Consider the following 27,009-nt stretch of genomic DNA (forward strand, 5'->3'; position numbering starts at 1 on the left):
TTGTAATGTAGCCCACTATCTTGGGCTCCCAATATTAACCTTTCATCTTTTGGTTTGAATTCGCCTCTCCTTAACCATTCTTGCGTTCGATCCTGATCAACATGAGGTTCTTCCAGGAGTTTTCTATACATGCAACTATATTGCTTTCAGTTCCTCATATGAAGAACTATACAGTTTTAAATCACTGACAAAGAGAAGATGAGAAGTCTTTACTCTTTGTTGCTTTCTGGGAGCTAATTTATAGCCATGACTTAATCTGTTAAGCAGACAACTTAATGGGTTAAGGACAAAGCAAAAAAGCAACAGTGACAGAGAGTCACCCTGGAATATCCCCCTTTGGATTTTTATCCCTGGGATAATAATTGCCCTTTATCATAACTTAACTGCAATGTGGTTTGTCACTGTTTCATTGCCTCCATCAAGTATGATCATGTTATAAGTAAATGCTGGAGAGTTTTGCAAACAGGTAGTGGGTGGGAGGTATCTGTATGTGTGCATATGTGAGGCTGCATGTTCGAGTATATGCAGAGGAATGAGTGCCTCACAAGTGTGCGCGTGTGTGTGTGTGTGTGTGTGTGTGTGTGTGTGTGTGTGTGTGTGTGTGTGTGTGTGTGTATGTGTGTGTGTGTGTCTGTGTGTGTGTGTGCATGTGCTTGTGTATGCCTTGCCTGGGGGATCACAATGGGGGAAATGTTTTTTTATATACACGTTAGATAGAAAAGGTGTGTGTGGGGGGTGAATGGATGAGTGTGTCCATGGGTGTGATTGGTTAGAGGCTGCAGTATTGGTGATAGGAAACACTAGATATCAGATAATACAATAATGTTTTACAGCACAAAAGATGGAGTGGAAAGAGCACTAGACAGCAGGGATGCTCTTTATATCCTTCCATAAAGACACTCCAACCTGGTACACTCACCACTCATGCACAGCTCTTTATCAGAGTGTTACTTCTCTGCATCACCGCTGCACACCAGGAAGGCTCCTAACATATTAACCTAAATCTTTGAACATTAAAAAATAAAATAAAATAAAATAAAATAAGGGGAGTGCAGGTTCAAGCTCTGCACCCTTAACAAAGAAAGCAACTTGTTAAGCAGAAGCCTTAACCCCCAGTCTAAATGCTGAGTTAGTCTAAGGAGGTGTTTTTTACATAATAAAATAAGTATGAAACTCTAATGTCTGGCATTATTCATTGATTGCAACTGTCCATGATTTACGAGAGTTAGTACATCTTTAAGGGGCAGCAAATCAGGGATGGTTGAGAGGTATTAGGGGTGGTGTCCATATGGGGTGGAGGCTTTGGGACAAAGTTGAGAGGAACACTGGATGACCCCATTTTACATGGGCTAACTGGAAAAGTTAATCAAGCAACAATTCTAGCATCATGGTGCTCTTTACAACTAATAAAAATGTAACTCCAGTATTCAGTATTATTTATATACTGTAATGACCTGTGACTTTTGATGGCAAGGACTAAAATAACAAGGTACATCAGGGATGCTCTGTACACTAAGGACAGACAAGAGGTATGCCAGCATGCATGTGTATGTGTGTGTGCATATGCTTCAATATGTGCGTGGGAAATGAATGAGGAAGTGCTTGTGTCGATGCAATGCGCGGGTCACCAATGGAAATGAATAAGGAAGTGCTTGTGTCGATGCAATGCGCGGGTCGCTAATGGAAATGAATGAGGAAGTGCTTGTGTCGATGCAATGCGCGGGTCGCTAATGGAAATGAATGAGGAAGTGCTTGTGTCGATGCAATGCTCGGGTCGCTAATGGAAATGAATGAGGAAGTGCTTGTGTCGATGCAATGCGCGGGTTGCTAATGGTAATTACTGCAGGAACATGCTGATTTACAGCTGCAGTAATTACCAGAGATTTAGAAACATTATCATTACCAAACAATGAGGTTAACATCATGTCTCTGAATCAGATCTCTTACATTGTACAACAGTCCTTTTTGGGCACAGCTCTTACTTCCAGTGGTGGGCTGCTTACTGAATCTCAGGAACTATCTTTCACTAGTGTTTTATTTGGTCTTTACCAAAAGGTAAACAATTAGAAAAACAGTGGAAATAGCTTCTCTATTCTTTTCACACAGAGAATATAGGTGTAGGAAAAAGCAGAGATTTTGGCTTTATTAAACTTTTACATGTTTAGTTAGTATTGAGACAGTTTCCATCCATGATAAGAAGGGGTGCTGTGGGATACTCTTGATGATAAGAAGGGGTGCTGTGGGATAATGGTGATACCACATATATAGCATGCACTTTTACTAATAGTCTTCATTTTTAAGATACGTCTGCAATAGATGCAAATGCACATTCCTGTACTAATGTTTCTACATCCACCATTAAGACAGCTCTTTATTAAATTACACAGGAGGTAGATGTTTTTTCTAAAAAAACACTGCGGTGGTGGTGCTGCGGTAGCGTTGTTGCCTCACAGCAAGACATTGTCCCGTTCAATTCTCAGCTAGAGCGTCTTCTGTGAGGAGACAAGCGTGAATGGGCGTACCTTCGTTGAAGGTTGTGCATCAGGGCTGGCAACTCGGCACGTAAATATCCACTGCCAATCATTAGCGGACCGGAGTTCCGCTGTGGCGACCCCTAACCTGGAAAAGCCGAAAGACACAACAACAACTCTAAAATGTTGAATGCTTTTGCATTCCATAGGTTCATAGGTTCATAAGTAAGAACTAGGCTAGCTGTCCCTGTGGGCCATTTTAAGCATAGCCAGTTTCCCTTTCTGTGCTGTAAATAACCTATCCCATTTGGTTATATATTGGCCTTACCCATCCCATGGTCGATAATTATATATTGCCCCCAACAAGATTATCTATGATCATACCATAGATAATTTGAGGGGACCCATGCATGGGATAAAGCATTTAGTAGCTGTCTATGTCCATTATTAGTACAGGAGGGCAGTCCTGAGGTAAATTTTCTGTTTCCCATCCATAAATCTAAGTTACTGTTGAATATGGTCAGGGATGAACTTTGTTTTATGTGGATGCAGGGTCTATCTCACCGCAGTGGGATCTTTTACAAGATTTACCTGTCCCTCTAAACTGTCCTGTTAATGTTGTAGAACAGGTTTAGATCCCCACACCAATTATTTCTGATGCCATTTGACTTGCTGATGTGTGGTAAATCCATTAGTAATGGGTCAAAGGATGCCCTGCCAGACAAGTCACCTCTTAGCAGTATGTAGGACACCAAGTATAGTGACAGGGCTTTAGTCACTCCATGAAGGACATGTTGTTTGAAGGACATATTATTTAAGCGTTGTATACTTTTAGTAAGTTATCTCTGTGGTATAGCAGTTGCTGCATATGTCTGGACAGATAGCTGCCAAAGGGGGTATTTTATTCAATGATTGGCCTAATGAGGTCTGAGTACAGAAGGACAATGACATCCCTAGATCTGGACACAGTCCCTTTATTTATAAACTGTGCAATATAGAAGGACTTTCTTATAACAATAGACACATGTTGGTCAAAAGTTAGGTCACTATCCAAATCTTAGGGGTGTATTGTCAATGTGGTAGTTCCCTTGGGTAGGTGGCTTCCCAAAGGATACACACAGTATTGCATTTTTGGCATTTCATTTCAGTGCATGAGTTTGAGAGCAGTCAGTTGTTAGGGACAAACCATCCTGCAGGATTTCTAACTCATATGAGGATTTAATGACTACTCCTAGCTTGCGATCATATGGAAACTTAGTCAGCCAGAGCCCCTTGGTATTGGCTTTTACTTCAGAAAAGTAGATGGCAAACAGGAGAGGTCATAGGACAGAACCCTGAGGTACTGTACTGGTAACTGGTCACTTTGTGGAGGTAACTTCCCCTGTTTTGATTATCTGCATCCTATCTGTGAGCCACTTGGCAATCCAGTGGGTGATATAGGGGTTTATTCATGGTTTATTTAACTTTTCTACTATGCCTGAGTGGGGAATTGTGTCAAAAGCTTTGGCCAGGTTGAGGTATGAAGTGTGCGCTATTTTGCCTTCATCCTTTACTTTGGTGGCCTTTTCAAAAAATTAATCAGGTTGAGTAAGCATGAACTGCTCTTGATGAATCCAAACTGAGATGGATCCTGTGCTTGGAGGTTCCCTATGTCCTAATTGATTAATTCCATGATAAGTCTTTCCATGGCTTTTTATATGAGGCTGGTTGGACGTTTGGGTCTGTAAATGCCTGTGTCTGTGGAAGGTCCTTCCTCATGCAGGGAAATGAATGTAACTGTTCTCCATCTCTTGGTACAAAACCTGTATGGTGGCTGATAATAGGGGTGTGGCTAAATCAAGCTTCATGTTATTTAGAATTCACCCAAGGATATTGTCAGGATCCATCAATGCAGTATTTTTAGCTTTTGGTAGCATTTTTAGGACTTTGTTTAATGCGATAACTGGAGGTGAGCCAGTTTCAAGTATGTCTTGAGTTGAGTATCTTGGTTCACCTTCCTTCGCACAAACACGATAAGCAGTGAAGCATGGCTGTCAGCACTTTGGACAGTACTGAGTGAGAAATACACCTGCTGCCTACTTTCCCTGTGGCAGCAGGTGTAAGAGCAATGAGTTCATATTTTGCATACAAATGGCACAGGGTTTGAATCCAGGTTATTCTAATTTCTTTTACACATGGTGTCAGGATGGCATTACATAAGTAAATGTGAACATTTCTGCAAATTTGAGAAGCTATGACTACAGTGAAGTACTGTATAAAAATAAACATCAGTCAATTGATTTGTGTCAACAGTACATATATGGAGTTGCATTTATTATACATTCAGTAGTCTAAATAAATGTTAGAGTAAATGTTTCATAGTACTGCCTTTAATCTGATGTACTTGTGTGTTCCTTTAAAACAGTGAGTTTAAGCAGCATTGTGCAGAGGTAACCGCATTATGCCATAGGACATGGAGAGCTTTTCATTACTGCTCAGCATTGGTGCACAATGCCAAACTCCACACAAATGAAGAGGCCAAAAGTCATATAAAACAAAGAACCCCAAACTCTTCTGGTTCTCTATCAATAACCCAACCTACTAACACCTGGCACTAAACCCAACCCCTGCCCACATCCTGACACGCAACCAAAACAAATAACAAGACTCTTTAATTCATATTTCATAGACACCATAGCCAAAATTACAGTGGCTTTCTCCATTCCACTCCCAGACAGTTCTACATCCTCACCATCCCCTTCACCACAGATGTGCACCCCTCTACTCTGCTCCACTACTCCCAACAATGTCTCTCTTCAAGCAAATAGCACACAACAAAAATCTCACCCTCAATTTTATTTCTCACATATCTCCACCTCTTTAATTAAAAAACTATTGTTAAAACTAAAACCATGCTCAAACTCAGCAGATAACATTCCTGCTAAATTTCTAAAACTTGCTACCGATTCAGTGGCATATCCTGTAGGCATCCTAATAAATAGATCCCTTCAGGAAGCCTATGTCCCCAATTTATGGAAAAAAGCCATTATCTTACCACTTCACAAAGGTGGCCCATCCACTGATATCTCCAATTTTCATCCCATTGCTATACTTTCCCCCTATTTCCAAAATTTTTGAAAAATGTGTACAAAAACAACTCTTAGAATATCTACTGAAAAACAACATCCTTTCCTCTATACAACATAGGTTCTACCCCAGCCATAGCGCATCCACTGCACTTATCTCCTTCCTTGACAAAATCACCAAAGCTCATGATTCAGGTAACATAGTGTCAACCATTTTTCTGGACTTATCAAAATCATTTGACACCACTTCCCACCCTATCCTCCTCTCCCATCTATCTGCTATAGGCCTAACTCCCCATTCTGTTAACTGGCTCAAGAGCTATCTCAAAAACTGAGAGCATGCAGTCAAATGGCATAACTCCATCTTCCCATTTCTGCATAATCCAACAGGGGTACCTCGGGGCTCTGACCTAGGTCCTCTCTTGTTTAATATCTTCATTAATAACCTGAACCATATTATTCGGCATGGGTCCATAATCCAGTATGCAGATGACTCTACTATAGTCTGCTGTGCTAAAACCCTGGATAGCCTAAAAAATCCACTCAAGCATCATTTACCACAGTTGAAAAATGGCTTCACAAAAACCATCTCTCCTTAAATCCAAAAAAATCCAAACTAATGATATTCCCTCCCAAGAAAAATACCCCTACCAACAATTGTAACCTTGAAATCTACTCAATTGACTCTACCAAGATTGAGTTAGTAACCCATACTAAATTACTGGGAGTAATAATCGATGAAAACCTCAAATCCGACCTTCACATTCAGAACTGTATAAGTAAAACCCACAAAATACTTGGACTTCTCTACCAGCATAGTAAATTCCTCTCTTTCCCAACCAAAAAAATTCTCGCCTCATCATACTTCCTACCCTCACTATCCTATGGTGCCACATTACTACTAAATCTGCAGTCCTCACTACTCACAAAATTGGAATCTTGCTATAGTAAGATAGCAAAATTCGCTACCAATAATAGCCATTCTGCTCACCACTGTCTAGCCCTCAAACAACTGCAATGACTGGAACTCCCCTACTACCTACTTTTTCTACAGCTTACAGGTGCACACAAACTAATATACAGGCCCCAGGACTGCCCTGCTCTGAACTCTCTAATTACCCTCTATAACCCTGCTAGGCCCCTAACAAAACAAATTCCTCCTCCAAGTTCATAAAGCCAAGTTACCAGTAGGACAAGTACTATACTCTTGGATAATAGCCAAAGCCTAGAACAACCTCCCTCCCTCTATCCGCTCTTAACAATGCTATTCTACATTTAAAAAGGAATTACACCTTAATTTCTATCCAAATTGATATGCAACTGTTCCACTACTGACTTTGCCATAACCTAATTCTCCCAAGAATTCAGATATACGTACTCTAGCCTATTCTAACACTGCAAACTTCTAACTCCAACTGACTTTAACTTGCCCCAAAACTATCTACCCATATCTCTACAAAACACTTCCCAGATACACTCTCCCTAGCGCTTAAGCCTCCCCTTCCTCACCCATTCCCCCCTCATCAATCTGTTCTCCCCCTCTCTCTTTTCCCTGCCTGTTATTTCTCTTCTAAAAATGTTATCCTCTTGTAAATATTGTAAATACTACATCTTCGTGTATTTGTCACAACCAAAGCACAATTGTTCTATGCAATTACTGTTTAACATTCAACACTCTTATGTTTCTTTGTTATTCCTGTATTGCTACAATCAGAAAACTTTAACCTGTGAATTCACTTTGTAACATTCACTTGTAATTTTCTATTGTTACTTCTGTGTTGTTATTTTCAAAATTTGATACGTTATGTGTATAATTAACTGTATGGTGCTTTTCTCCCCGGGCTTCCACCGAGCTCAGTGGATTTCCAAGTCCAGTGGACTTTCTCGATAAACAAAAGACAATAAATAAATACATAAAGGGGCTTATTAGGTGACATATCTGTCATGTGTGTGGTGTGTGATTCTATTTTTTGCCCAGATTATAGGTGTGTAAATGAGGTAGTTAGGAAAGTAGTGAAATGGATGGCAAGCAGGGAAAGAACAAAGGGGAAACAATATAGGAATTTGGTGGAGAGAACTGGAAAAGAAGCATAGCTCTCAACTTCTTCAACAGTGTAATATGAAATTGTATATAAAATTTGTACTGAATCAAGTGTGTCAAGAAGACACATGTGCAGAGTGGAGACCTATGTATTGAGCATTTTTTTTTGTGGGACAGATGCTCAGTTTTTTTTATTTTATTTCAGTAAGAGAGGAATGTTGGGTAAAGGATATAGGTATGTCAAGATCAGGTAAGTAGGGCAGGTGAGAAAGTGGGAGCAGACAAACAGGATAAGAGAAAGGCAGGAAAGGTGAGGGACACAAAAGGTTGAGGGACACCATGATTGGAGATATGGAGGGGACATTTGAGGCACATGCTCATCAAGCATGGAGACAGTGAGAATCTAGTCCTCACTCTCAGAACTGTCATCACTGTCCCCTTGATGTATTTGTTTTCTCAGCATTCCAATGAGCATCTTCTCCATACAGCTGAGGTGTGCACCAGTGGTACATTCTACAGCCCCAGGCACCATGGCTGGTAGCTCCTGCTGAGTGATGAAATCCCCAGCTCCACCAATACTCCCAGAAGGTACCACTCCACCAGCTGCCAGGGTAATGCTCCCTGATGGTGTGGGTCCATGTACTGCAGGAACTGCAGAGGCAATACTGACAGGTTGCATCCAAGATGTGCAGAACATTGATGTTGCAGCCATTGGAGAGGTGGCCGGCTGAACCAGACTGGTTGGCCTACCTCGCTGTGCTGGAAATCATTTTGTCAGTTGTCAGAAAATGACAACATCAGAATGGTGTGATCAAACATATACAAATACAAAAGAGAGATAAGGGGTGGGGGGCATACCTCTCAACTGTACAGATTTTCACAGAATGTCCAGATTGTTGGCTCATATTGTTGGCCTGTTCCCCATAAAATTTGTGGTTTTCTGGCAAATCACTGGGATGATCTGAGCACTGAAGCCAATAAATAATGGCATGTGTTTGAGTTTCTGACTTCAAATCCTTCAGAAAATATATGCTAAAATAAACAATGTTACTCTAGCAACTTTCTAAGTTTATAAGAGCAATATTTAAAATATATCTCTATTTTTGGGCCTTTGTTCCCCCCATTATGTCAGGCTTTGTCCAGATTTCTTGCACTAAGAGATTGAGAGGTATGGGTGTGGGTAACAGAAAAAAAAAGAAAAAGATAATTAGGATTTTCATATGTAACATACAATAAATTACTACAATACAAATACAGTTTTACTTTTATGTTAACTATACTTTTTAAAAACGCATAATAGGACTGAGAATTGTTCAAAATGATCCTTGCAATAAGCATATATTGCACATATGCTTTTAAAAATATTGAAATTAATATTTATTTTTTATTTTAGTGTGTATTTGTTACTTGTAGGATTTGAACCCACAACATCTGAATACACTATTACAACTGATTCCTGCAATTACCTTGAGCTACAGAATGAGGCATGCATGCTTGATTTTACAGTTAAGATATGCATGCTTAATTTGCTAGTAATGTATGGAAGAGCAATACTTTTAATAAAATAATTATTAGTTGGTACTGCATACATACTCCCTGCTTCCCTCAGTCTTTCTAAGCATTCAGCATGGGCTGCCCTGTCTGCTGAAATTGGGCAGCTATAAAATAAAGAGGAGAGAAAAATAGAAGAGCATTATGCATACCAGTCTTGGTTATCTTGAGCTTTGTATCTAATTTAAAGTATATTTATCTGAATACTTACACAACTGTGGGATGTCAGTAGTCCTAAACTCATCCAGCCACTGGTTGAGTTGTTCCTGCTTGTACCTTTATAGGTCATTGTAATGGTGTCTGTATTGCTCTCTAGTTTGTGGAATGTCAATCACACTGGAGACAACCTTGGCTAGACTGTTCCAAGCTTCCATTTCATATTGAAATCCAGTATAGTCTCCCAGCAAAAGCCTACACCTGTGGTACTTTACAAGAATTCCAGTGAATATTCTGGAATCCTCTACACCCCATTTTGATCCTAAATTGGGCACCTTCCTTCCTAGCTCCTGCCATGTCTACATAGGTCATACAACAACAGTTAAAGTGTTTTCCCACCAATTTGTGATACTGTGCTTTATGGCTAGTGTGCAAACCTGCACAGCCATCCCAACTGTATTTGCACAATTTTAAGCAGAGAGCAACAATGCTGAGCAGAAAGACAGGCAGTTTATGAAATAGGAAGGGTGGAGTGATGGTTACGGCTTATATGCTGCTGCACCTGTTAGATGACTTAAATTTTCAGACATGTACTGGGGCTTATAAATTTTATAACTTCACACATTTGTGTGTGGCTTTATACACTGATGAAAGTAATTTGTACAATGTGGGATTCAAACCTATGTAAAATGGAGAATACACATGTTTCCACATGGGTGCTTTTTCCTCCTTGCCACAGAAGAAATGTTTAGCAGATATGCTCATTACTAATATACATAAATTAGAGAGTGAGTGGTTAACCTTGTATGTATGTGACCTGACAAGGTCCTGGTTTATACATAAATTTGTATATGACTATCACTGAATTCCATCCAGAGGCAGAAAATAAACTATAATTAAAGAAACATAATTGTCAGGATACCCTCAGTCATACATATAACGTATACAATCTCCATTGTTATACATAATTATTATGTACAGGTATCTTTATATTGTGCTATATTTTTAAAAAAATGATTAGAACAGCATTAATAAAGTTTGGAGTATGCTAGATAGCTCACCTGCATAGTGGCCATGAACTTACACCAGTTGCCATAAGGAAGGCTGGGTAACATGTATATCTTTTACACTCATTACTGTCCAGAGTGCTCATTACTACTGAGGACATGTTTGAAAGACATGCTTATTATTTTATACATATGTATGTACATACATTAAAAAGTTGAAGGGTTAACCATGTATGTGTATGACATGAAAGTTCAGAAAATACATGTTTAATTGCAGAACCATAATTGCACTGATGCTCTCAGACATATAATACATATGATATTGTGCTTATACTCAGTCCACCAGCTATACATACATTTTTATGGATAATTATTTTTATATTCTTAATTTTTATATAAATTACAGTGGGCCAGCATTAATAGAACTTAAGAGTTTTCTGGATTAAAACCCTGGCACATCTGTGTTGTGGCCATTAACTTACACCTCCTGGCACAGGGAGAGCTAGGTAGCAGGTGCATTTTTTACTCATTACTGTGTGTGAGTGCTGACTGCCGCACAACACTGCTTAGCGTATTTACGTGATGGAAAGCAAAAGATGTAACAATGTATCTTTTTTTTTAAATTGACAATGTCTCCTTATAGTCTGCGGGTGTTGCGGAACTGCAGGTGTTGTGTATGCACACTGACCACCTTGCAACACAGCTTAGCTTGTTTGTGTGATGGAATGCAAAAGATGTAACAATGTATCTTTCTGAAATTGACAAAGTCTCCTTATTGTCTGCAGTATTAACTGTGCTTGCACACAGGTAAGCAACATGCAAATGAGACAGGCAAAGCACAGCATGCGTTGTTATTATTATAAAATTGTTTATTCATTTTTAATATTAAAAGAAAACTGTGGGACTTGAACCACGATTTACATATCCTATGTACTGTGTGCTTCATTGCATTCAACAGTTGTACTGCACACACAGTTGAATCACAGCTGTAATTTATGCTGTCCTTATCATAGAAGCAACTTCCATTAATTTAAAGTAATTATATGTTTCACCATATTTGCACTAAGTTGTGTGCCATGCAAATATTAATATTAAAAAAATTGCAAAATACATTTGAACACAACTCTGGGTTTGAACTATCATACTAATGAGTCCATAAAACACACTAGGAGTGTCTTATCTCTCTTTGCCACAGAAACAACTCTGCAGCAGGAATGCAAATCATGTGCATACAAACAATTACCATTTCCTTCACAGTATTAACAAGACATATGCACTTGTACACTCTCAGTTTTTGTACATGTGTGGCTTACATATTTAGTGCCAATGAATGATCACACAATTTATTACCTGTGTTTGCACCAGTGCAGCTCTGTCCTCTCATTGTATTGTGTTCCTTCTTCTCTTATATGTGCTGTACTCTCACACATGTAGTCTATAGAGCATTTTGTATCATTATCATTTAAATGCATGATAAAAATGTATGACCATGAAAAAAAGGTAGGATTGGCTATTTGTGAACAAAAATTATAACTGTGTGCTATTTAGCTCCATGTAAAAGCTTGCTAAAGTTACCTCTACACTTTCTAAGCATATTCTGGGTGCCACACCAACTGCAAGCAAGGTAGTCTGAAGTGCTGTTGTGTCTTCTTTCTTCCTCCCACTAATCATTCACAGTTGCAATCCATTACTAACTAACAGGTAGGGACTACACTATGTTTACACCTGATACACAAAGTCAAAAGTTAGGTACTCAGCATCTTCACTTTGCTCAGAGGTAACTGTGTAGCTATGGAACTTAATGGTAAGAAGACTTGTGTATATGGAGAAAACAGAAGATTGGTATTCCTTTTGATTTATCAGCAGAGAAGGCTCCTGATTTTGCTAAGGTGTGATTATATTTTTCAAGTACATTCTACATTTTGTAATATGTCACATAACAAGTAGAAAATGGAACTTTTATTTGTATTAATTGTTTATAGTTCACTGTTGGCATAGGCATTTTTGGCAGGCTTTTATATTTCTCAGAGAGACAGGTTCATAGGATCACAAGAACATAGGAAGTTACTAGGCTAATGGCCTTAGGGCACTTACAAGCTTAGCCAATTTCTATCCTTATTTCCACGATCAGCACCTATTGCCCCTGTCCAAGAGGGACACAGGTGGAACTCCTGGGTTGAATTTACAGTTACCCATCCAATTGGCCAGACTGCATTTGAAGAGGGCCAATGAGGTGTTCTGTTTGACATGAAGTGGGAGTCTGTTCCAAAGATGTAGTAACCTCTGTGAGACAAATCTGTCCCTCCACCAGGTTCCATTAATGTCACATACCAGGTTAAGGACTTTAGAGCAAGTAAGCCATGTACCATTTGACTTACGGATATGCAGCATATCCAATAAAGCAAGGTCAAAGATTGCCTTATATGCAAGGCAGAGATCACCTCTGAATAGTCTGTATGAAACAGAATAAAGAAAAAGTGATTTCAGATGATCCACACAGGACAGATGCTGAAGACTTTGAAGTTTTCTTGTGAGGAACCTTTGTGGTTTCTCCAATTGCTGCAGGTGCTTGGGAAGGTACATACCAAAAGGAGCATTGTACTCAATTATTGGACTGATGATGGAAGAGTACAATGAGGTTATAACCTCTTTTTTTTTTGGAGGCAATGCCCTTACTTATGAGATAAACAGTATAGAATGCCCTTCTTACCACTATGGAGACATGGTGATCAAAGGTAAGGTTGTTGTCAACCTGTGTCCCCAGGTCTCTCACCACTGAGTGCATACTTAGGGTGTTGCCTTTGATGTGGTAGTTAGCAGGAACATTGTTCTTCCTGAAAGGGCTGATGATACATTTTATTTTTTTCATTGAGTTTAAGGCCATGACTTTGACACCAATCATTTGTTTGTAAAAGACCCTCTTGTAGGATGTTGACATTGTTTGGAGATTCTATGACTGCTCCCAGTTTGCAGTCATCAGCAAACTTTTTCAGCCACAGACTTTTAGTTTTTACTTGTACTTCATAGAAATAGATTCCAAACTATACAGGTCCCAGGAATGATCCTTGTAGAACACCACTTATTGGAGGTCTGTTGTTGGAGATGGATTCTCCTATTTTGACTATATGGGTTCTATCAGCGAGTCATTTAGTGGCCAATCTAATGATATAAGGGTTGATACCTAACTGGGTGAGTTTGCCAATTATGCCTGGGGGGAGGGGGGTAGTGTGAAAAGCCTTAGCTAAGTCTAGGTAGGCTGTATGCACAGATTTCTCCTAGTCCAGGGCCAAAGTCCACCAGGTTTGACAGAAATGATCTCCCTTTGACAAATTCAAACTGAGTAGGGTCAAGTGTTTGAAGATTACCTATATCTTTGTTCATAAGGTCCATGATGATTTGCTCCATGGCCTTGCAGATAAGGCTAGTCATGTTAACAGGTCTATAGTTTCCATGGTCAGTGGAAGCACCGCCTTTGTGCAAAAGGATAACAGTGGCCATTTCCCATTCAGCTTGGACAAAGCCAGTGCTTAGACTATGACTGAAAAGAGTACCCAATGATGTTGCTAATTCTTGTTGGAGCCCATGCAGGGCACAGCCCAGAAAGTATCAGTCCCATAGAGGCTGTGTTTTGGGCCTTAGAGAGGGAGTTTACGACCTGCTCTTTAGAGGTACAAGATAGGGGACAGGTGGTAAGGATGTCATAGAGTACGTGTGTGGGGACAAGGGAGTGAAGTTTTCACAGAACCTGTCAGCTGACAAATTAGTTATGTCTACAGGCTCAGTATATGTGGTATCATTAACTACCAGTTTGGCACAAATCTGGGCCTTTCCTTTTAGGTTACAGATGTAACTAAAGAATGTCTTATTGTTGTCCTTAGTTGAGGAAGCTAATTTGGATTCATAGTTAGCTTTGGAGGACATCATAAGAAGTCTTATTTGCTTGTTTAAGCTGAGGAGGAAGAGTTTCTAGTTTAGGGCTCACTCCCTCTTACTCATAGGCAGAGATTTCTTGCTTTTATTGTAAACCCTGTTAATTGCAGTTGTCCACCAGGCAGGTTTGATCTTCTTTGAGGAGCTTGTTTTGGTCCAAACAGGTATGGCCGAGTCAATGCAGTTATACAGGTGTTTATATGAAGGATTGGTGTAGAAAGCATAGTTGCCACTTCCATCTGAGGGGGAAGGTGCAATGAAGCTATTTATACCATCCTGTAAGAGGTTATAATCTGGTTTAGAGATGGTTTTAAGTTTAGTTGCTGCTGGGGGGGGTCAGGTATGATAGTTACTTCGAATGAGACTGATTTGTGGTTAGATCTTACCAGGGGAGACCTCACAGTGGGGGTGCTACAGTGGTCCCCCATATTGGTAAGCACCAGATCCAGGATGTTGTCCACCCCCTTGTGGGGGTGTCAACCAGCTGGTCCAGGGCATTGGAGTTAACAAAGTTGAGGAACCTTTAGACAAGTGAGTTTGAGCATGAGCAATTTACCCAGTCAATGATGGGTGATTAAAGTTGCCCAAAACCATAGTGTTCAGATGTATCTTGATAGACTGAAGTAGATCTAAATAGGCAGAGTGGGTGTCCTGATTCATGGATGGGGTCCTGTAGATGACAATGACTTGAATAGGTTTCCTACCAACAGTTAATTGCACCTGAAGTATCTCCAAGGAATCACACTGTTTTACCAATCTGGAGGTGTATTTATATTTAATGAGTATTGATACACTGCCTCCTTTACTTTTCACACCTTCAGTCTGCGGTCTGAATGTATGGAAGGAGGCGTAACCTGGAATGGCTGGAGTGCTCCCACAGGCTTGAACCAGGTCTCAATGACTGCACAAATATCTGCATCTTCCAAGTTCAGGACTGCTTCCAGTAAGTGCAGTTTCATGTTAAGACTCCTAGCATTTAACAGCATAATCCTGAAGTTGTTTTTAGATGGAGATTTTACATGTGGAATTTTGTCCTTGAAAAACTGCCTAAAAGGCACTATGTGGGTGACAAGAGCCTTAGCCAGTAGCTGAAATAGCAGGGGTGCAGACGAAGACCATCTCTGGCAAAACATCAAGGCCTGTCAATCATGTCAACCCCAGCCGAAAGATACTAGATCCCCTTACAATGACACCAGAAACTAAACCAATTATTCAAGTCAATCATTTTCTGTTTGTATTGAGGCATCATCCTAGGTGAAGGTAAAATGCCGCTTAAGGTTAGGGACATACCTGCCTGAGACACATAGTCCAAGAGTTCTGTCATGTTTCTCTTCATATAGTACAGAGAGGAACATCTCAAGTCATTCACACCACCACAAACTCATAACAGTACCTGTTGTTGAGAGACTTGAGTGCGTGTGTGATATGGCAGATCCTGGCACCTGACAGACAGCTGACCATGAACTTTTCCTTATCCAGTCTGGTGAGAAGGACCACTGTGTGTCTCATGATGGAATCACCTATGACTAATATGTTTGGTTTTCTGTTTTGCCTTAAGGGCTTGACAAGTGAGACACTGGTGCATGGGCTATTATGTGTATTGTGTTCTGCAGGGGAAGTATTATGTGTAGCATGCTTGTGTTTGTGTTTCAGAAGTCTCTGATGTTTAGGTATGTTTCTGGTGAGGACCTCCCGATTTGTAGGTATGTGTGATGTGGGTTTGGGTGGAGTATGAGTTGAGGTGTGTTTGATGACAACCCGCTCATTGTTATATGTACTGACTGGTGTGTGAGAGAGCATGGATTCAAGGTACTTAATATAGTTGCATCTCTCACATGTTGAGTTTGTGTAGACTAGGAGTAAAAGGTTGTTGGTGAACATGAGGCAGTTGCTATACTGCCTCAGGATGCCCATCTTGACCAAACTGGATGGAGAAACTGTGGGAAATTATCTGTCCATTGTGTTATGTTAATTGATGTGGTCAGGAAAAGAGGTCACACTTAGGAATGGCTAGTGGGTGAGAAGTGGTACCTCTGAGGCTAGCGTTAGTGTTCCATCTAACAGTAGATTAGGGCTGTGAAAAATCTTTAGAGGGCCACAAGCAAAGTTCTATGGGAAAATTTAACAAGAAAAATGTTTACATCTATTACCACCAATGGTAACCACCACTACATGACAGTGCATGATGGTGCACTAAACACAAACAAGCGCAAACACAGGGCTTAAATAAAAACAAGAAATAACCATTTTAACTCAAACTAGCCAATCAGGATGCTCTCTCTCCTCCCACAACTGTGCAGAAGGGCCTTCTCCAACAAAGATGGCTTGTATTTGATGCTTAAAATTTACAAAACAGACCCAGAAATAGCAAATATGGAACTGGTATATGCTGCAGCTGAACTACTACATTAAAATGTGAAAAAAAAAAAAACAAACAGTTCAGACAATTCAAAAAAACAATAGAATGCAAATACAAATTAAAAGTGCAATATAAGAGCAAAAACAGGCACTTATAGTTAGTTGGAAGCAACGGATGCCTCAGATCTTTAAGTTTCTTACTGAAGAGCTGGATTTATTAATCAAGTGATACCAAACAGTCTAGATTCAGCAAGTCTGATTCTAGATTATACTATAAAATGCAGAAATACTGGAAATTCAAAGTGCAAAAAATCACAGCCACAACAGCAAAAAAAAAAATAATAATAATAAAGCAGCAATCCAATAGACAACTATTCTCAAAGTACAATGTAGGCTTTAAAACTACTTATTTTTTCAGCTGGTTTTAGTGTTCAAATGGTACCAAACAGTCTAGATTCTAACTATATTCAGCAAGTCTGAATCTAGCCTATGCTATAAAATACAAAAGTAATAGAAATTCAAAGTGTAGAAAATCACAGTCACAACAGCAAAAAAAAAAACAGTTTAAATAAATAGCAATTCAGCAGAATACTCCCACAAGAGTGTAAGCCACAAACCTTCCTAGTATGAAATAACTGGTCTAGAACCCAAGAGCTTAAACCAGAACCAAGTAACTTAGAATGACAGGCAGAATAAACCCTCACTAGCAATTCTCAGCTTAGAAGGGTGTAGACCACACTCTCCCACCACAAGAGTCAAGACCACAAACCTTCCTAATGTAAAATAATTGGTTTTGGAGCCCAAGTACTTAAGCCAGAACTAAGACACTTCAGAATAACACACAATAAGTCTTCAACCAGCAATTTCCAGCTTAGAAGGGTGTATGCTACCCTCTCCTGCCACAAGATGCTATCCTCCAAAAAAGGAAGTCAATCTGGTGGTCCCCTGCCATAAACAAACTGTACAACAGAAGGAAGAAACTGTTGCAAAAGAGAGTAAAATCCCATGAGTGGAGGAGCTCCCTGTCAGCCTCAGTAAGAAGCTGCAATCCCTGATACAATCCTCCAAAGCTAGTTATGAAAACAAAATCACCACTGATTCTAAAGACAACCCCAAAGCATTATATAGCTATGTCAAGAATCTCAATGGCAACACTCAGATCTGCTCGGAGTTACAGCACAATGGCACTAAATATAATGACCCAACTGATATTGCCAACATCCTGGCAGATAGGTTCAGTGCTCAGGTTCAAGTATCCTTACCAAGATGCTATCCTCCAAAAAAGGAAGCCAATCTGGTGGTCCTCTGCCATAAACAAACTGTATAACAGAAGGAAGAAACTGTTGCAAAAGAGAGTAAAATCCCATGAGTGGATGAGCTCCCTGGTCAGTCTCAGTAAGAAGCTGTGATCCCTGATAAAATCCTTCAAAGCTAGATACAAAAACAAAATCACCATTGATTCTAAAGACAACCACAAAACATCCTATAGCTATGTCAAGAATCTCAATGGCAATACTCAGATCTGCTCTGAGTTACAGCACAATAGCACTAAATATACAGACCCAACTGATATTTCCAACATCCTGGCAGATAGCTTTAGTGCTAACTTAACCCCCCCTCTCACCCCCTAAACAGCCCATCTCTATACCGGAAGAATGCAAAGTTCCTGTAATCACGGCTGCACAGGTAAAAACACACTCTCCAAAGCCAGAACACAGCATCCATGGGACCAGACAACATCCCAGGCTGCATTCTACATGAACTACAGAATGAACTGGCACCCCACCTAAGTACCATGTTCAGTCATAGCCTCACCTCAGGCTTTGTGCCCACTGAATAGCGCACAGCAACGGTTATCCCACTCCACAAGGGGGGAGCCACCACGGACCCCGGGAACTACCTCCCATAAGCCTGATGAGCCTGGTCTGCAAGGCCATGGAACGTATCATCATGGAACTTTTAAACAAAGACATTGGTAATCTCCAAACACTGGACCCCACCCTTTTCGGGTTTGTAAAAGGCAGATCATGTCTCCTAAACCTGATAGACTTCTTTGAAGCAGTCACCAAAGCCGTAGACGAGAGTAAGGTGGTTCACACAGCCTATCTATATCTTGCCAAGACTTTTGACACCACCCCCCCCACTCTGGAATTATAGATAAACTCACTAAACTAGATATAAACCCCTATGTCACAAGATGGGTTGCCAACTGGCTCACTGACAGAACCCACACTGTGAAAGTAGCAGACTCGAAATCTGACTTCAGACCAGTGACAAGTGGAGTACCACAGGGTTCAGTCCTGGGTCCTCTCCTGTTTGGTATCTACTTCTCTGAAGTACAGGCTTACACAGAAGGTCTCTGGCCAAAGAAGCTCACAGATGACTGCAAACTAGGAGTCATAATCGAAACTCCTAACAATGTGGACATCCTACAAAAGGGCCTCACTGAGACAGATGCCTGGTGTCAAAGCCATGACCTCAAGCTCAATGCCAAAAAGTGCATTGTCATCCCCTTTGGGAAAAACTCTGTACCCACGAACTACAACATAGGCGGTAGTATACTTAACACCAAAAGTGTGATAAGAGACCTTGGGACACAGGTGGACAGTAGTCTTTCCTTTGATAATCACATTGCCACAGTAGTCAGGAAATCCTTCTACGTGGCACACCTCATCACAAAAGGTTTCTCATCCAGAAAAAAAGAGGTCATTGTTCCCCTCTACTCATCACTCATTAGACCCATTATAGAGTACAACGCCCCTTTTGGTATGTACCTCACAAGACATCTACAACAACTGGAAAGGCCACAGAAATACCTCACAAAGAGGATTATCAGCCTCAAACAGATGCTCTATGCAGACTGTCTCAAAAAACTCCAGCTTTACTCTGTCACATATCGCCTACTCAGAGGTGATCTCTGCCTAACATACAAAGCTATGTCAAACCCAGAGCTGTTGGATATGCTCCACTTAAAGAAGTCCCAATCCCTCCAAGCTACATGCCGTAGGGAACTAAACCGTGTCACCACAATAAACAGAACATGCCGGAGGGATAGTTTCTTGTCCCAGAGACTTTCCATACCCTGGAATAAACTACCTATCTGTATCAAACAAAGCTCCTCATTAGTACTCTTCAAGAAAAATCTTGATGATTGGATGGGAAATATGAAATTCACCCCGGTGATCACTTTTGTGGCTCTGCTCGACAGTAGCACAGGAAAATAATTTTCTTGGGTGGCAAAATCCAGGGTACCTTTTTGACTGGGCTTGTATAGGCCCTAGGGCTGATAGCCTAGTACCTACCTATGGACCTATGAGAGTTTAGACCACAAATCTTCCTAATGTACAATAATTGGTTTGGAACCCAAGTACGTAAACCAGAACAAAGATACTTAGAATAACAGACACAATAAGCATTCACCAGCAATTCCCAGCTTAGAAGGGTGTAGGCTATCCTCTTCTGCTACAAGAGTTTAGACCACAAATCTTCCTAATGTAAAATAACTGGTTTGGAACCCAAGTGCTTAAACCAGAGCAAAGACACTTAGAACAACAGGCACAATAAGCTTTCACCCAGCAATTGCCAACTCATAAAGGCAGATACTACCCTCTCCTCCCACAAGAGTATAGACCACAAACCTTCTTAATGTAAAATAACTGGCCTGAAGCCCAAGTCCTTAAACCAATACTAAAAGGCTTAGAATAATAATTACAATTGAATCAGGCTACTAAAAGCAGTAATAAATGCAGCAGAAAACATGCAATTAAACACTTTTAAGAAAAAGCAAGTAAAGCAAACTAAAGTAATAAAGTAGGAAGAGACAGAAATACAGTAAAAGCAGCTGAATAAAGTGTATTTTTGTTTAGTTAAGTAGAAAGGGAGGAAACAGAAGATAGATCAATGTTAGGAAACTAAGGGGGTGGCCCTTCCCAAATGATCTAACTGTACTCAATAAAATTAACTGGTGTGATTGGACTGGGAGGTGTGTCCAATATAAAATTTATAGTAGAGATGGGCAACTCAAAAGCCACCAGGTTTTAAGAATACAACAAAAGTTGCGTGGCTGTGTGAGAAAAATAAAATGGAGACAGAGATCAGAACAGAAGTAAGGATACCTGCAATATCAAGAATCCTTGGAAATAAGTTCACTAACCCTGAGAAATGTTCACAACACACAAAAACTTTGCAAAACTTAGAAATATGTTGGCAAACTCAGAACAGCTTTTGCAGAAAAGAACAACAACGTACTGGATATCACCATACACGGTTTAATAAAAAATAAGTCTCTGACGTCTCGGCCTTCGCCTTCAAGGAGTACAGAATACAAATAAGCCATTGCTTTATATACAATTCAAGTACATCAATTAAAGGCAATTAAACAATCAATTATTTTAAAAATTCAGTTAAACTGACAGCATTCTCCAATTAAAATCCTCATTTAAACCTCTGGGACATAAAGTTCTAAATTTTAATATATAAATAGTTTCTTTATATAGTAGCATTTGTTTAATTTTGAACTGATCATTTCCACACTCACTAACTTGCTCTAGAATAGTAGCTTGTAACAATTTATCATTATTATGATGTTTTTCAGAAAAATGTCTTGCAACAGGACTTTCATTTCTATTATTTACAATGTCCCTTACATGTTCTAACAAGCGAACCTTAAAAGGTCTTTTAGTCTCCCCTATATACACTTTGTTACAAGGACATCTTAAAGCATAAATGACCCTCTCCGTGTGGCAACAATAAAAATTATTAGAATTAAAAGAAATGTTGTTGATATAATTAAAACTAAGAGTAATATACCTACATGCCTTACATTTACCACACTGATAGGTCCCTTTATGTCTGATGTTACTATCCATTGTTGCTACTGGATAATGAAATCTACTTTTTACAAGAAAATCTTTAATATTTCGTCCCCTTTTGAATGAAAATTTAAGATTAACATCCAACCAAGGTTTGACATTCTCCAATGTACTAAATAATTTCCAAAACATAGAAATCATATTCATAAACTTGGATGTGTAACATCCATATGTAGTGACAAAATATATAACTTCTTGTGATTTCAGTAAAGACTGATTTTTAAAGGAAACCACCTTTGTATCTTGTACCCTATTATATTTTTGAATGTTTTTCTTACGTGTATAAAGTTTATTATAGCAGTCATCCAAGATAGCTATATCATATTTCCTTGATAAAAAAGACTCATATAACAGCCTCATTTCTTTATTAACTTCCAGAGTTTCATTACATAAACGGGATATACGTAACATTTCCCCGTAAGGTAATGCCTGTATGGTATGTGGTACATGTCCACTCAATCCGTGGACATATTGTGTTAACCCACCAAATTTCCTGTTTATTGAGGTAACTAATCTGTGACCATCTGAGATATCTAGAACCACGTCCAAAAAAGGCATTCTAGTATCTAAAATAAGGCCATCAAAATCCAAACCAAATCTATTTAATTTTAAATCTGATATAAATTCTAAAGCCAGGGTCTTTAGATATAAATTCTAAAGCCAGGGTCATTATCCAGTAGCAACAATGGATAGTAACATCAGACATAAAGGGACCTATCAGTGTGGTAAATGTAAGGCATGTAGGTATATTACTCTTAGTTTTAATTATATCAACAACATTTCTTTTAATTCTAATAATTTTTATTGTTGCCACACGGAGAGGGTCATTTATGCTTTAAGATGTCCTTGTAACAAAGTGTATATAGGGGAGACTAAAAGACCTTTTAAGGTTCGCTTGTTAGAACATGTAAGGGACATTGTAAATAATAGAAATGAAAGTCCTGTTGCAAGACATTTTTCTGAAAAACATCATAATAATGATAAATTGTTACAAGCTACTATTCTAGAGCAAGTTAGTGAGTGTGGAAATGATCAGTTCAAAATTAAACAAATGCTACTATATAAAGAAACTATTTATATATTAAAATTTAGAACTTTATGTCCCAGAGGTTTAAATGAGGATTTTAATTGGAGAATGCTGTCAGTTTAACTGAATTTTTAAAATAATTGATTGTTTAATTGCCTTTAATTGATGTACTTGAATTGTATATAAAGCAATGGCTTATTTGTATTCTGTACTCCTTGAAGGCGAAGGCCGAGACGTCAGAGACTTATTTTTTATTAAACCGTGTATGGTGATATCCAGTACGTTGTTGTTCTTTTCAAAGGATTTGGTGATTTGGTGCTGTTGTTGCAGCTTTTGCAGAATACTGTTAAATCAAAAACCTAAGAGCAGTACAGTAGATGGAGTTGTTTTAACAAGTGCAGGGTGAAAAACAATGATAACTTTAACAAAATATATAAATGTAGTACAGAATTGTTAAATATCGCTGAAATAGAACAAGTGCAAACATATACTTATATCAGCTTTGGACTTCCAGATGGTTTTAGAAGCAATCCAAATATTGCAGCCACAGGTGAACAGCTAGGCACAAGGAAGCTATGAATAAAAGAACAGAATCTTCCAAAATGTAATTCTTTTATACCAACAAGATGAAAGACTTTTCTAAAGTTAAACTCTCAGGTCAATCAGATAAAAACACAAAGAAGCTATTGACCAGTAGTCCCAACAAAATAAAAAGGAAACAGAGATCAGAGTAGAAGTAAGGATCCCTGCAACAGCAAGAATCCTTGGAAATAGGTTCACTAACCCTGAGAAATGTTCACAACACACAACATCTTTGCAAAATTTTGAAATATTTTGGCAAACTCAGAACAGCTTTTGCATAATTCTGTTAAAACAACAACCTAAGAGCAGTATAGTAGATGGAGTTTCTTTAACAACTGCAGGCTGAACAGTGATAAATTCAACAAACTATATAAATGCAGCACAAAATTGTTGCATATCACTGAAACAGTTAGAGCACATGCAAAAATATATATTTATACCAGTTTTGTATTTCCAGATGGTTTTAGAAACAGTCCAAATCTTGCAGCCACAGGTGAACAGCTAGGCACAAGGAAGCTCTGAATAAAAAATAAAGTAGGTTTTTAAAGATTATTAACTTTCATCACAAGTGCTGTTGTTAAAATTGTTATATTAACTTTCATCACAAGAGTTATTATTAAAATTGTTATATTAACTCTCATCAAAAGTGTTGTTAAAATTGTTATTTTACAATCTTCTATTTTATTTCTTCTGCTTCTAAGATGACCCATAGACACCTCCAGGGAAGGGCTAGGTGCAGTGAGAGTTGACTGTCAATCGTATAAAATTGACTTTAATATGTACACATTGTGAGAATTGTGTTGAAAACATATATACCATTGAATTAGGTGGTATTCCTTGGTTAGTACAAACTTTCACTTGCCTGTTGCTTTAGGGGTGGGGAAGCCACCTATCATTTCTGTGTTGGCACAACAAAAGTGTGATTTAAGAGTTTTGCTCTTGAAAACGTGTAGTCATCATGCTATTTCAGTGGGAAACAATACATTACTAAATCTGTATTTTTTGGTTTGGACCAAACATTGGTTTCTGTGTGAGTGTGATGTGGTGCAACCACATAAACTTCAGTTTTAATAACTGAAATGTGTCTCCAGTGCTTAATGTTAAAAAACAGGCGCATATAGTCAGGAATTTTATTATGTGATATTTATGTGTCGTGTCCTCCTCTGTTTTATGTCACCTAGGATTATGACACCCAAGCATACAAATACACATAACCCCCCCGTTCAGTAATCCTGAAAAGTATGTCATAGTGCAGGCATTCAGGTGCCATGATGCCTCTGTACTTGAGAGAGAAGTGAACAACATCAATGCAGTAGGGGGGGCTGCAGCAGGACTTATGATCAGGTGGATCATGGGGGCCACTGATATGATTTCATCAGCTGGAGGAGGGCAGCTGCAGTTGCCAGTGAAGAGCTGGCAACCAGGAGGTGCTATCAAGCCACCACTGGCACCAAATGATGAGCTCCTATCCACTGTCAGAGAAACCACACAACAACATGTGATTGATGTTGGTGCTGATGTGTCTGGAAGGACACGTATGTGCCAGGAGAAGCTTGCATATGATAAGTTCTAAGATATGCTTGCATAGGAAAATATAAAAACATTTAAGTAATATTTGCTGTGGATTTTTTATGAACCTATTGATAAATTAATAGACTTGACACACTTGTTCATTACATATGGGCTGTGGGTAGATGTGTCAGCCAAGTTTCAGTTAAAACTATTCTTAGCAGACATATAAGCAAAATTGTGTTTTAAATTATTTTTAATATTTAGTGCAGTATTAATTTCATTCTTGTGTTTGTTGCTTATTATCACAGGTGATCCTGACATTGGAAGGGTAGGACTCTTACCACCTGATGTCAGAGTACCAGCAGACTCTGATGATGATGGTGGCCAAACAAAGGCACAGCCGGGGGGGGGTGCAGAGGTTGAATATGACACTGAGACTGGCATTCAGCTATCCCCTGTACTTCTTTCAGACACAGTCAGTAGGTCTACACATACATATTCCAGTGTGCCCTCAGATATTAGAGGGGTGGAGGGTGACACACTTGCTCAAGGTAGTATGGTTACTGCAGCTTCAGTGCCAGTTGACTCTTTGACCATAGTCAAAGTGTGGGAGAGGTTCCATGCAGGAGAGTTGTTAGAGGTGCTCATAGGAGGCCTGCTGTTTACCCTCCATCTGATCCTGGTGTGTCATTATGTGTCACTCGACTTATGTTTAGGCACATCATGGAGATGCAGAAACATTCCACTAGGGCCTCTGAGGACATGCTTAGAGATGTAGATGTGACACAGGCTGATGTGACTAATTCCCTTCGTCATATGGCCAATTCAATAGATTCGGTGAATGACATGATGGAAATGACAGTGTCTGTGATATAATGTCTGCTTGAGAGGGGGGCAGCATCTATGTGAACATAGGTCAGTGTTATCTTCTGATGTTAGCCAACATGGCAGTGCCCAATCATACTCCCATAGTGGCACTACTTCCATTGCTGTGTCAGTAATTAAGGTGCCCAAACCCAGACATGGTAGACCATGGGGTCATGGTCAAGGTGTACTTGCAAGGAGAGGTTATCCAGCAGACATGAGTCACATTCAGGAAGTGGCAGCACATCTGATCATGCGCATGGATGTGCCAGAGCAACTCCTGGCAGAGCCAGTTCTCACAGTCAGGGGCAATGACAATGACCTGTTACCTCTACCATGCACAGCTCACATCTGTCTGACATGCCAGGATGTTGAGCTAGCACAGAGCTTAGCTGTGTTCTTGTAAACACTCACATACACATTTCACCTTGAGTGCCCATACAGACACAGACACACACACACACACACACACACACACACACACACACACACACACACACACACACACACACACACACACACACACACACACACACACACACACACACACACACACACACACACACACACACACACACACACACACACACACACACACACACACACACAACAGATGCACGAATCATTTGTGAGGCATACAGCTCATTCTGTCTCACTGGCCATTTGATAATTTATTTAAATTTCTGCCTGCCTGCCTGTTTTTCTTACTCACATGCACTCACTACCTTTTGTGTCAGCCTTGAACTCCTGCCCCCCCCCCAACACAAGACCCTGTGCAAATGATGATAACTGTCCCACATACTTGACTTCATGCTTTGGATTCAGGAATACATACGTCTTTTTGACTAATGCACAGGGTGTATAGCTGACTGAGTGCTTAGTATATATGTGTTTGCATTAGCAAGTAACAGAATGCAAGTATCTACCATTCATTTGTGTGCAAAGCCATTTATTTTCCTATTCCAGGTTCAACACTCACCTTGATAGTCTGGTGGTTACAAGTGTTTTAATTCAGGACTGAGTTTGTCTGATGTTAGCAGTACACAACCATTACATGGGTAATTGCAGGTTGTGAGCATTGACTGGCATCAATTTTACAATATGCATGTGGGTAGGATGAAAGTTGTACCCCTTAGGTGGTGGGCATGTGTGCTATCTGTTGCCTCTTAGCAAGGGCATATTGTGCATTGCTACTTCTTCCAATATCCACAGTGGCTGATGGTTCCCCTTCTGACTCATCACTTGTGTGTGGCTGTGGTGACCTTGCCAGTGGTGGTGGGATGTGTGCCCCTTCCCCTTGGTGTTCCTGCTGAAGCTGCTTTCTCAGAATAATATTATGAAGGATGGCACAGATGGTGAAAATTCAGCACAAGTCTAGGGATTTTAATGCAGGGCTCCAGTGATGTATCTAGACACCAGAACCATAACTTATGCAGCCCAAACACAAGCTCTGTGATATTTCTTCTTTGAGAATGGACCTCATTGTAGTGTTTTTCTGTGGGTGGGTGTGTGTGTATTTTTTTTTTTTCAAAACAAGTTTATTGTTTTAACATATAAGAGAAATATCATAACAA

The sequence above is a fragment of the Protopterus annectens genome, chromosome 16.part0 (assembly GCF_019279795.1).
Source record: "Protopterus annectens isolate FY-2018-M chromosome 16.part0, PAN1.0, whole genome shotgun sequence".
Classification (NCBI taxonomy): Eukaryota; Metazoa; Chordata; order Ceratodontiformes; family Protopteridae; genus Protopterus; species Protopterus annectens.